Raw genomic sequence first — 11243 nt, 5'->3', positions numbered from 1 at the left:
TTTCTTTAAAGATAAGCCAAAGGAAGAGAAAAGAAAAACATAACCAGAAAAAGCAGCACATTACGGGGTAAAATATGGAAGAGATTTGGATCAGACAGACGCCTGTTTTCCTAAGATGTGGTTCACAAAAACAGCCTGTTTGACTGAATGCAGATCTGAACTCCGTGGGGATTGAGATGACTTGATAGAATGAAGTTAAAGTTTCGGGGAAAACTTTTCAAAGGGTTTGGTTTCTAGGAAGTGTCAAACCTGTGAATGGTTTATTATTCAAAATGTAAAGGGGAACCCAGCCCAAAACATGGATGCCTTGCATGACAATGCATAACAATAGCCTGCTTAGGGTCCTAGAACTGGAAGGGGACCCCACTGGGGGAGGAGGCTGTTGAGGTCATTTAAACAGAAAATCTATGTTCATGTGAAGATAACACATACTCATCAATATTATATGATTAATCATTAAAGAAGAACTCCTTATTCACCCTTGCAGTGGCACTACACCCCACACTGCAAGGGTTAACTGCTCGTTTTTCTCTGGGCTCCGGCTGTGGTATGTCCCCCAGCACCCTCTCATCTAATACACTGTATTAGACGTGATGACGTCACGGGTCATTAGACCGCCGGAGCCCGGAAGGGAGAAGGGGCTGCGCAGCCCGGTCTAGCAGTCTTCTAAAGATTGCCTGACACTGCTCGTGTCTCATGCCCCCATCGCTGACTCTACCCCTGTTATCCTCTTGCCTGCTGCCTGCCTTGACCTCTGCCTGAACACCCAACTACTCTCTTGCTTTCCACCTGCCTTGACCTTTGGTCGGACTCAGACATTACACTTTATTGTTCCCTGTCTTTTTATTCCTATGACTCCTTGGTGGGGCAACCCTGAGAGCCAGAACCTGGCGTCAGCTAGCAACAGTGTAGCCCAGGGCCACCATGGTCACTGTCCCATCACTCCTTGTGTAGTACTGAAAAACAAATTGCCACTTAGCCTCCGCACCTTGGGTGAGCCTGCATTGCCTGTCAGTCATGTAAATTCTAACACAAAGGAAAGGACACCAACTCTGGATTCAGAAACTCCTATCTACAGATTTTTGGAACCCTTCCCTGCTCTAGTAGCCCAGGGCCACCATGGTCACTGTCCCATCACTCCTTGTGGAGTACTCTGCTGAAAAACTAATTGCCACTTAGCCTCCGCACCTTGGGTGAGCCTGCATTGCCTGTCAGTGATGTCAATCCTAACAGAAAGGAAAGGACACCAACTCTGGATTCAGAAACTTATCTACAGATTTTTGGAACCCTTCCCTGCTCTATCCAAAAACTAAAGCAGTTAATATGATTTCAATAAGATTAGGATTCAAGCATCAGGACGATATCTCTGGTTAGCACAGAGGAGGACTGGGAACCTGTGGCCTGGGCAGCAGATATGCACAGATCTATATGGATTAAAGAACAAGGCCATGCCATGGTGCTGTAGTGATTGATGAGCTTGGTGTTTCGTAAAGGTCTGTGTGTCCACTTTTTTTGTTTGCATCAGACAGGTTTTGCATTCCTATACAATTTTAGAGCAATGCAAAATCTGGTTGAAGCAGGTCAGATTCTCAAATTAATAAACTCAAGCATCTCAAACTCATGCCATCAACACAAGCCCTAAAGGACACAGTTTGTAGTGACAAACCTTTTAACATCTTAGAGCTGCAAAGGACGTTGGTGCTGGAATTGGAAGCAGATAGCTATGCAACGCTCCGCCCTCACCCTGCAGCGCCGTAAGGCGGCCGCCTGACTTGCCTTGCAGTAGCGCTGGGCCTGCCCACTATGATCAATGCCTGGATGGTAAAGCACCTCTACTCAGCGTCACCAGACCAAATTTCCTATTAATACTGTTCCAGGGGGAAAATGCCCCTTAGCTAATCCTCTCTTGAGGTTAGTGTGTGGATCAGTTCCACTTCATGGGGTCATTGGCACTGGCAGTACATAAATGACAGCTTGGGCCGCATTGGGTGAAATGCCATCATTTTCTTTATTGCAGTTTTAAAAATAAGCTCTGGCCTTCCATTCTCATTCTTTGGAGACCACAAGCCCATCGGCAATCTATCTATTGCTTGTTAACGCAGCCCTGTGCTGGGGGATCAATTTGCAGGGAAAAAAGCGTCCAGGATGTGCCCATTTCTTTGGACGGAGAACTAGGCGTGCCTCTAGCGGGAGTAAGGAACAGATGCTGCAAGGAAAATGCAGGCAGGGTCTGTGCCATTGCTGAGCAGATTCCAGTCTCGCTGCCAACATGGGAGATGCGAGGGATTGGAGACAGATGTTCCGCGTCAATTGAGGTGTTTTTACCGGCAACTATTTACTAAGTAAATGTTTGCAGATTCAGAAGTGCTCTCTGAACATCCCTACATTGCGCTACATTAGAAGAAATGCCAACAGCGCTGATTTTCTTCAAAGGTTACATCATTCCATCAACTTAAGAGGAACGTGTGTTGGATGTATTGGAGCTGTGACAGAAGGTGCCAGCCAAGACGCTTCAAACCCGTAACACAGAGAAAAATACTAATGGACTCTTCATTATGATAATCTATTTCGTCTGTTTAAAGTGCACCTGTAGTCTTGCCAAAAACAATATGTCTTAGAAGCCAGGCAGGCATTCAGGTTTTTTTAAATTGTGTTTTAGGATAATCAGGGAGGTTGATGTCTAGGTTGAACAGCATAGTGGCTTTTAAGTTAGCAATTCTGCCTCGCAGCACTGAGGTCTTGAATCTAGGGTTGGCCAGGACACTATCTGCATGGAGTTTGCATGTTCTCCCTGTGCTTGTGTGGGTTTTCTCTGGGTACTCCGGTTTCCACACACTGGGGTTGCCACCTGTCCAGGATTCACCCGGCCAGTCCGGGTTTTGAATGCTGTGTCCGGGTTTCATGGCAGCTGAAACCCGGACACAAGATGTCAGGAAGACAAGGGCAACCAAAATTAAGATAGGGGCTAACGGCCCCCCACTGAAAATAGTCCCAACTGTGACTTATGAATGGGCGGAGCTATTTACATATAAATAAGCCGCGACTCATTCTCCCCTAAAACTTTCCGTGCGTCGCTCGAGTGTTCGGGTTTCGCTGGAAGAAAAGGTGGCAACCCTACCACACACACTCCAAAGACATTCTGGTAACTTACAAGCATGTATGCATTAGGGATGCGCCAATACCGTTTTTTTTTGTATTGAGTACGAGTACTGATACTTTGCTTTCTGTACTCGTCGATACTGAGTACCGATACCGGTGCTTCCGTTGCCATGGAGTCGGCTTCCCGGGCAATCTCATTGCCCGAGAAGCTGGCTCCATGTTGTTTGGCCGGCTTGATTGTGCTCGGCCGGGAAAACGGTTTCCCAGCCAATCAGCATCGAGCTGGTTTCCCGACCGGTGAGTAATGATGCGCCTTCCTGCTTGGCCGGGAAGCCAGCTCGATGCTGATTGGCTGGAAAGCCGGCTTCCCAGGCAATCAGCATTGAGCTGGCTGTTCAGCCGGCTCGATGCTGATTGGCCGGGAAGTCGGCTTCCCGGCCAATCAGGAAGCCGGAAGGTGGGACATTACTCGCCGCTCAGCTTCCTGATCGCACAGGAAGCTGGCTCCATGTTCCCCTACAGCACTGCCGGTCAGAGGAAATCTTCCTCTGACCAGATGTTCTGGTATCGGGGAAGGTACTCGCCAAAATACTAAGTATCTGCAGCATACCAATGCTAGTATTGGTGCATCCCTAGTATGCATATGAGATAGAGACCTTAGATGGTAAGCTTTATGAGGGCAGGGAATGATATGAATAATAAGAAAATGTAAAGCACTGCATAGATTGATGGTGCTATAATAATACCTGTAATAAATGTCAAGCCCAGGCGCTTCCTATCCTGCCAAGGAACCAAACAGTCCAGGATAACTTCACCAACCTGTGACATCAACCAAACCTGAAATGGGGAAACGTCTGAGGCTTGCCCAATGCACCCCAGTGCCACATTTTCCTCAACCAACCCTTCCGATCCTTTTCAGCCTACTTGCCAGCGCTGCAGCGGGTCTCCGATCCAGCGCTGACTCCTCTGTCCTTGCTGGCACTTCCTGTCCCACGGTGTCTGCATGCGGGTGCACGCGTCCATAGACTTACCTTGAATCTCTCCTTGTCTCCTGGCCGAAAATCCGAACTGCGCATGCGCCCGTCTCAAGATGCTTTGCGGCCGCCCGAGCAGTTTCTGATTTTCGGACGGGAGCGCACGGCGAAGACAGCGGTAAGTTTAAACCGTTTTTAAAGGTTTTTTTTTACTTTTTGCATATATCTACTGCTTGCTAGCGGTAGATATGTGCAAAAAAAAACGGAGGGTTTAGAAACCCTTTAAACCATACCCTAGTGCCACATATGGTTCAAGCAACCCCAGCTTTTCAAAGTAAACCTGAAGTTTTCCCATGCAGAGCAAAGCAACAGGTTCACTTTAATCCTCCCCAATCCTTTACTCCTCCGCTGCCCTCTTTGGCTACTGGAAGTAAGAGAAACCACCCTGAGTAACCACAGGGCTATGGAGCCTCCCCATCTCACAGCACTGTTACTTGGTGATTGGTCCAGCACTTAAATCACATGAATCACAATCACATGAATTAGTCACACACTCCTCCATACCTAGAAGTATTGGGGCTTTGTCTCAGTGGCTGAATGGAGCAGCAGGAAAGCAAAGCAAAGGTGTGCACATGCTGCTAGGGATGGGGGCATTAAAGAAACACTGTTACTTTTCCCTGCATTAGCAAACAACAGGTTTGTTTAAAGTGGACACATGTCCAAATGTTAATTTTCTTGATGGGATGGAGTTCTAGAAGGCCTAAATACTCCAGTTACCATGGTCTGTAAATGTTGCAGTATTGTGAGTTGCTACAACCTGCTGGAATGGTTCATTTTGTGTTCAGTATGTTTTCATTGACACTAAAACAAGTCCATTTGGATCAGGAGAGCTTTGCTGTTATGTAATGTCCCTTCAGGAAAAAGGTATGGTCTTCTTGGGTGACCCACCTTTACTTGTACTGTATTCTCAGAGCACCAAACCTACAGGTTTGTCATGTTCTCTTCAGATTGGAATTCTTTTTAGCCAGGCCAGGAGGAAACAATGAAACAGTGACTTGAAGGCAATGTCCTTCATGAAGACTTCACAGGAGAACAGCGTGCACAAGATCACAAGATGGGGAACAAGATAGTCAACTGTGCATTCTCATAGCACCTCCCTACAGGTTTGTCATGTTCTCTTCAGATTGGAATTCTTTTTAGCCAGGCCAGGAGGAAACAATGAAACAGTGACTTGAAGGCAATGTCCTTCATGAAGACTTCACAGGAGAACAGCGTGCACAAGAACACAATATGGAGAACATGTTTGTCAACTGTGTATTCTCTTAGCATCTCACTACAGGTTTGTCATGTTCTCTTCAGATTGGAATTCTTTTTAGCCAGGCCAGGAGGAAACAATGAAACAGTGACTTGAAGGTAATGTCCTTCATGAAGACTTCACAGGAGAACAGCGTGCACAAGAACACAATATGGAGAACATGTTTGTCAACTGTGTATTCTCTTAGCATCTCACTACAGGTTTGTCATGTTCTCTTCAGATTGGAATTCTTTTTAGCCAGGCCAGGAGGAAACAATGAAACAGTGACTTGAAGGTAATGTCCTTCATGAAGACTTCACAGGAGAACAGCGTGCACAAGAACACAATATGGAGAACATGTTTGTCAACTGTGTATTCTCTTAGCATCTCACTACAGGTTTGTCATGTTCTCTTCAGATTGGAATTCTTTTTAGCCAGGCCAGGAGGAAACAATGAAACAGTGACTTGAAGGTAATGTCCTTCATGAAGACTTCACAGGAGAACAGCGTGCACAAGAACACAATATGGAGAACATGTTTGTCAACTGTGTATTCTCTTAGCATCTCACTACAGGTTTGTCATGTTCTCTTCAGATTGGAATTCTTTTTAGCCAGGCCAGGAGGAAACAATGAAACAGTGACTTGAAGGTAATGTCCTTCATGAAGACTTCACAGGAGAACAGCGTGCACAAGAACACAATATGGAGAACATGTTTGTCAACTGTGTATTCTCTTAGCATCTCACTACAGGTTTGTCATGTTCTCTTCAGATTGGAATTCTTTTTAGCCAGGCCAGGAGGAAACAATGAAACAGTGACTTGAAGGTAATGTCCTTCATGAAGACTTCACAGGAGAACAGCGTGCACAAGAACACAATATGGAGAACATGTTTGTCAACTGTGTATTCTCTTAGCATCTCACTACAGGTTTGTCATGTTCTCTTCAGATTGGAATTCTTTTTAGCCAGGCCAGGAGGAAACAATGAAACAGTGACTTGAAGGTAATGTCCTTCATGAAGACTTCACAGGAGAACAGCGTGCACAAGAACACAATATGGAGAACATGTTTGTCAACTGTGTATTCTCTTAGCATCTCACTACAGGTTTGTCATGTTCTCTTCAGATTGGAATTCTTTTTAGCCAGGCCAGGAGGAAACAATGAAACAGTGACTTGAAGGTAATGTCCTTCATGAAGACTTCACAGGAGAACAGCGTGCACAAGAACACAATATGGAGAACATGTTTGTCAACTGTGTATTCTCTTAGCATCTCACTACAGGTTTGTCATGTTCTCTTCAGATTGGAATTCTTTTTAGCCAGGCCAGGAGGAAACAATGAAACAGTGACTTGAAGGTAATGTCCTTCATGAAGACTTCACAGGAGAACAGCGTGCACAAGAACACAATATGGAGAACATGTTTGTCAACTGTGTATTCTCTTAGCATCTCACTACAGGTTTGTCATGTTCTCTTCAGATTGGAATTCTTTTTAGCCAGGCCAGGAGGAAACAATGAAACAGTGACTTGAAGGTAATGTCCTTCATGAAGACTTCACAGGAGAACAGCGTGCACAAGAACACAATATGGAGAACATGTTTGTCAACTGTGTATTCTCTTAGCATCTCACTACAGGTTTGTCATGTTCTCTTCAGATTGGAATTCTTTTTAGCCAGGCCAGGAGGAAACAATGAAACAGTGACTTGAAGGTAATGTCCTTCATGAAGACTTCACAGGAGAACAGCGTGCACAAGAACACAATATGGAGAACATGTTTGTCAACTGTGTATTCTCTTAGCATCTCACTACAGGTTTGTCATGTTCTCTTCAGATTGGAATTCTTTTTAGCCAGGCCAGGAGGAAACAATGAAACAGTGACTTGAAGGTAATGTCCTTCATGAAGACTTCACAGGAGAACAGCGTGCACAAGAACACAATATGGAGAACATGTTTGTCAACTGTGTATTCTCTTAGCATCTCACTACAGGTTTGTCATGTTCTCTTCAGATTGGAATTCTTTTTAGCCAGGCCAGGAGGAAACAATGAAACAGTGACTTGAAGGTAATGTCCTTCATGAAGACTTCACAGGAGAACAGCGTGCACAAGAACACAATATGGAGAACATGTTTGTCAACTGTGTATTCTCTTAGCATCTCACTACAGGTTTGTCATGTTCTCTTCAGATTGGAATTCTTTTTAGCCAGGCCAGGAGGAAACAATGAAACAGTGACTTGAAGGTAATGTCCTTCATGAAGACTTCACAGGAGAACAGCGTGCACAAGAACACAATATGGAGAACATGTTTGTCAACTGTGTATTCTCTTAGCATCTCACTACAGGTTTGTCATGTTCTCTTCAGATTGGAATTCTTTTTAGCCAGGCCAGGAGGAAACAATGAAACAGTGACTTGAAGGTAATGTCCTTCATGAAGACTTCACAGGAGAACAGCGTGCACAAGAACACAATATGGAGAACATGTTTGTCAACTGTGTATTCTCTTAGCATCTCACTACAGGTTTGTCATGTTCTCTTCAGATTGGAATTCTTTTTAGCCAGGCCAGGAGGAAACAATGAAACAGTGACTTGAAGGTAATGTCCTTCATGAAGACTTCACAGGAGAACAGCGTGCACAAGAACACAATATGGAGAACATGTTTGTCAACTGTGTATTCTCTTAGCATCTCACTACAGGTTTGTCATGTTCTCTTCAGATTGGAATTCTTTTTAGCCAGGCCAGGAGGAAACAATGAAACAGTGACTTGAAGGTAATGTCCTTCATGAAGACTTCACAGGAGAACAGCGTGCACAAGAACACAATATGGAGAACATGTTTGTCAACTGTGTATTCTCTTAGCATCTCACTACAGGTTTGTCATGTTCTCTTCAGATTGGAATTCTTTTTAGCCAGGCCAGGAGGAAACAATGAAACAGTGACTTGAAGGTAATGTCCTTCATGAAGACTTCACAGGAGAACAGCGTGCACAAGAACACAATATGGAGAACATGTTTGTCAACTGTGTATTCTCTTAGCATCTCACTACAGGTTTGTCATGTTCTCTTCAGATTGGAATTCTTATTAGCCAGGCCAAGGGGAAACAATGAAACAGTGACTTTAAAGGTAATGTCCTTCATGAACACTTCACAAGAGAACAGCATGCACAAGAACACAATATGGAGAACATGTTTGTCAACTGTGTATTCTCTTAGCATCTCACTACAGGTTTGTCATGTTCTCTTCAGATTGGAATTCTTATTAACAAGGCCAAGAGGAAACATTGAAACTGTGACTCGAAGGCAATGTCCTTCATGAAGACTTCGCAGGAGAACATTGTGCACAAGAACACAAGATGGAGAACACGATAGTCAACTGGGTATTCTCATAGCACGTCTCTACAGGTTTGTCATGTTCTCTTCAGGTGGTAATTCTTAATAACCCAGCCAAGAGGAAACAGTGAAACAGTGACTTGAAGGCAATATCCTTCATGAAGACTTCACAAGAGAACAGCGTGCACAAGAACACAAGATGGAGAACACGTTACTCAACTGGGTATTCTCATAGCACCTCCCTACAGGTTTGTCATGTTCTCTTCAGATGGGAATTCTTATTAACAAGGCCAAGAGCAAACAATGAAACTGTAATATGAAGGCAATGTGCTTCATGAAGACTTCACAGGAGAACAGCGTGCACAAGGACACAATATGAAGAACAAGTTAGTCAACTGTGTCTTTTCATATGACCTCTCTACAGGGTTGTCATGTTCTCTTCAAGTGGGAATTGCTATTAGCCAGGCCAAGAGCAAATAACGAAACTGTGGCTTGAAGGCAAAGCCCTTCATGAAGGCTTCACAAGAGAACATCGTGCACAAGGACACAAGATGAAGAACACGTTAGTCAACTGGGTATTCGCATAGCACCTCCCTACAAGTTTGTCATGTTCTCTTCAGGGTGGGAATTCTTAATAACCAAGCAACGAGGAAACAATGAAACTGTAACTTGAAGGTAATGTACTGAGTATTCTAAACAATGTAACATTTACAAACCATGTGACGGAAATCTACGTGGGTCCTAAAGTGTCAGCATAGGGGGGAACTTAGTATGCAGTGAAGCACAGGCACTGCCTAAATAGGACTAGGCAGGAGGCAGTCCAGTAACCACAGCCGTTCTTGTCAGCCCTGAGCGCCCATCCCCTTTATAGAACTTTCATAAAAAGATCCATTGACTTCCGGTTCCGGCGCCCAATGAGTTAGACGTGTGCAGCACTGCTCCGTCCCGCTATACTTCTCGAATCCTTCGAACGCCCGTCTATCTCATCGCACATTGCCTACCTCACCAGACCCGGGTCACCTGCTGATATGGACAAGTTTGTGTCTGCCCCTTCCATTACACGCTGGGAACACCTATGCATGCTAGCCTCCAAAAAGGTAATCCTTAACAACTGGATAATGTCAAAGGTACCTACAATAGGGGACTTACAACCCACGTTACATAAGCTTATGCTTCTCGATAAGGCAGACACGCAACATGAGGAGAAGCGCATAGAACGTTTCTTTTCCACATGGTCCTCCTTCCTGATCAAGACCCTCCCTCCCTCCCAACTCCAAGATCTCATGCGGTGCTTCCAACATTCCAAATGGTACCTTACAGCCAAACTCTCAAATTCCTTAGGAGGATTGGACGTGTTATAGACACACCTGGGAAATATTAGCTTAGGATTTAATATGGGGAGATCGGTCTGAGGACATTCCCTTCTTGCCAGGCCCATTACTTACTCCCTTTACACTGACCCTTACGGTAGGCCCTTAGCCCCTTGACGAAAATCTTGTCCCACAGGACCCTGGTAGAATCCGATTGAAGCTTAGTTGATATGGCACCTCGTACAGGTAGTGACAATGTAGCCTATACATTTTCTGCTCTCATTCCGTGGCATGCCAAACGCAGTTTTTCTTTCTTTCTCTTTCTTTCTCTTTCTCTCTCTTTCCCTTTCTGTTAAGGATGTTCACTTTTGTTGACCATTAAGTGTTGTGGTTTGGATTATTTGATTGCATTATTACTGTTAACATAGATGTATAATAAGGTTGGTGAGGTCTGCCGCATATCTGACCCCCTATCTACATGACCAGACTGTTCTTGATCGGAAGAAACTTTGGGACATGTAAAACCCTTAATGTTCTGTTTTGGCACCTCCTACATTGTCTTATTCTTTCGCATCGTGTAATGTATCCTTTGAAACTTCAATAAATAATACATGCTAAAAAAAAAAAGATCCATTGAATTAAACCGAACCTATTACATATTTATTTTCAACGTCTAAACTCTCTCAGCAACCCTTTTCCCTAATTAGCCGTTCGCCAGCTTCTATAATCGCCTCCGCTGAACCTGTGACATCACCGCGACGACTTTTGGCGCATCGAAGTTCAATACCCAGGAGCGGTCACTCATTATCCACTACATCTGAAAGGCCTCTTAGAACAGGTCATCCTCCTAACAAATTAAATCTTTTCCACCGAACGCCATTTAACTTCTGAGGGTTGCCGACCCTTTAAATATCACCCCCTTTATTAACAAGAATATGGTTTTAGCAAAACAAAGCGATCGCCGATCATCAGTTAATCGCCGAGCAAAAAAAAAAAAAAATGCTTCCCTAATTATTTTCCACAAATTGGTCCGCGAAGATGTTTAAAGGAAAAGAAAAAAAAGAAAGAAAAAAAAAGAGTTTTGTGATGAACAGACATCACACGGAATAATTACCTTAACTTCCACAAGAAGGAAAAATACCTTTTTTATTGTTTTTTATTTTATCTAGTCTTTTTTTTTTTTGCTCTCCTCCCGTAGTTTATTTTTAATGAAAGGGATAGACGAGGCTCGGAGATACGCAACATCAA

This window comes from Nanorana parkeri, unplaced genomic scaffold (assembly GCF_000935625.1).
Source record: "Nanorana parkeri isolate BGI_ZX_2015 unplaced genomic scaffold, ASM93562v1 scaffold135, whole genome shotgun sequence".
Classification (NCBI taxonomy): domain Eukaryota; kingdom Metazoa; phylum Chordata; class Amphibia; order Anura; family Dicroglossidae; genus Nanorana; species Nanorana parkeri.
This window is presented reverse-complemented; position numbering follows the sequence as displayed.